General features: G+C 39.9%; 1 protein-coding gene across 3 annotated transcripts in view; it reads right to left on the bottom strand.

Moving 5' to 3' along the window:
* Window positions 1-2,345, bottom strand: part of NME7 (NME/NM23 family member 7) — a 207,770-nt gene that overhangs the window by 289 nt on the left and 205,136 nt on the right. The window lies entirely within an intron of this gene.

Genomic DNA, 2,345 nt, shown 5'->3' with positions numbered 1-2,345 from the left:
CTGAAACAGACAAACACATAATTTCTTTAGTTCAGACAAATTTTGGTCTTTTCCACTTAACAGAGTCCAAGAGGTTGGTGAGGACTCCAGACACTGGCACACCAAGGCACACCGCTTCCCAAAGACACTAAGTTAATCAGAGACAGAGAATCCATGAAGCTCCAGTTTGAAGTTCCATTTTAAAAATACCTTGCAGTGCTACTTCACTCAGTTTAGAAAACATGAAATGTTGGTTCCTGCTATTGCTTCACTAACATACGTGTTTAAAAAAAAAAAAAGTTAACACTTCAGTGTTTAAAAAATGAGGTTAGGTTTGAGGTTCAGTAAATTAAGGTTCATACCTTGCTTTTTGGTTCAGGATTTGGCCTAAGTCCTTGTTTAGCTGTATTTAAAAATTAGCCTTAGTGTGAAAGAAGATGAAAGTCAGCTTTCCAAAAACCATTTTCCAGCTATAATTAATTGAAGATTTAGTATCGCTTAACCAACATGGGAAATACCCACACCAAAATCAGGGCATTGTATTTCTGAAATGGAAACCTTTCACAAAGCCTGTGCAGGCAGAGGAGCTCGGCTCAGGAGCTCAGACACATCCCTGAGGCGGCACTGTGTCTTCAGGGGTGCTGCCCTCTTGCAGAGAGACAGACCCGGAGGCCATGGCCATTTTGGTGAGAAATACCAGAAGCGGCTTCAGTTCCCACCTATTGCTCCATATTTATAATCACACGAACCTGCTTCTCTTGTTTGCTATTTTTAGAGCAACAAATTGTGCGATGCGAAATTAGTACCAGAGGAACAATGACTCAACAAAAAAATAGCAAGGGAACTATGAAAAATGGTACAACTGCTTAACTTGAATAGTTGAAGTCTTTAGGAGACTTCAGTAGTTGAAGTAACACAGAAAAATCCTCAAACGTACCTACATGAAACTGGGTTTCTCAAAAACTAACCCACATTTATGGAAATAGAAGTTTGTCTTGCAGAAACGTCAGCTCATTTTGTAAGGTGTATGTGATATTTAAATTTGTGGATGCTTGTGAATAAGGGGAATGGGGCCTTAGGTCTGAGGAAAGGGGAGCATTCATTCAAATTGGAGGGTAGTTTGCATTTTTAAGGCTGCTATAAGGGCATGATCTTGGTGAGACATACTTAACCTGTTTTTGTATGTATTGTGTACCTTCTGTTCTAAGCCATTGTGTGTGTCTGCCTATCACTTTCTCCAAGATTCTCTCCAAATCTTGCTTAATTTCTCCAGATTGTGCCAACCTATTTCCCACTCCTGAGCTTTCACATTATGTCACCACTATGCGACTGGGGTATGTGGTTTGTGTTCTTAGGCTCAACAGATACCTACCGTATGCCAAGCACTCTTCTGACAGCGAGGGATAGATCCATCAGTGAGCAAAACAGACAAAACTCCATCTTTTTTCCTCTGCTGCTCACGTTCTACTGTTAAGCATTTGCATATTTCTCATACTCTTCAATACATTTATTATTTCTTTGTAATCAGTTTATTCTGACCCTTAGTAGATGACATATTTCATGGGTGTAGGGACAATGCCATCTATCTCCCTTGGGGTGTTCTTACATTCAAGAAATGGGTTTTCACATGAGTCCTGTCAAATACTTAGTTCCTTACACAGAATATAAAGAGATTGAGTTTTTCAAAGGTAGGCTGACTGCTGCTTGGAATGAAAAGCATTTAGTTACTGAAGATAGAAAAAGGATTCTCTTTTCAACCCTTCATATTCTCAGAAGGAAAACTGAAACACCGAGTTAGTTTGTCCTCAACTCTGGTTAATTTCCCTTGCAAATAAAGCCCCCTTGGGCAGAAGCTTTGCCATGAGATGTTACTAGCTAGAATTTTTAAACTGGTTTTCATTGTATTTTATTACCTTCAATTAACAATAGTTTAAAACAACTAGTTTTCTATTTATAGCAGTAAAATAAATTTGTTCAAGTACAGCACTGAATGGATTTAAAGAAAAATAGTAAAATTTCAGGTGGTAAATATGCATGGAAGTGAGAAATGGTTGACTAAAATTTAGGACTCTGCTTGAGAGTATAGCATTTTAGACCAGGCACAGTGGTTCATGGCTGTAATCCTAGCACTTTGAGAGTCTGAGGTTGGAGGATCACTTGAGCCCAGGAGTTCAAGATCAGCCTAGACAACATAAGGAGTCCCAGTCTCTACAAAACAAACAAACAAACAAAACAACTAGTCGGGCATGGTGGTACACGCCTGTGATCTCAGCTCCTTGGAGGTCTGAGGTGGGAGGACAGCTCCAGTCCAGGAGGTTCAAGGCTTTCGTAAGCCTGGGCAACAGAGTGAGACCGTCTCGAGAAAC

Source organism: Theropithecus gelada, chromosome 1 (genome assembly GCF_003255815.1).
Source record: "Theropithecus gelada isolate Dixy chromosome 1, Tgel_1.0, whole genome shotgun sequence".
In the NCBI taxonomy this organism is placed as follows: domain Eukaryota; kingdom Metazoa; phylum Chordata; class Mammalia; order Primates; family Cercopithecidae; genus Theropithecus; species Theropithecus gelada.
This window is presented reverse-complemented; position numbering and strand designations above follow the sequence as displayed.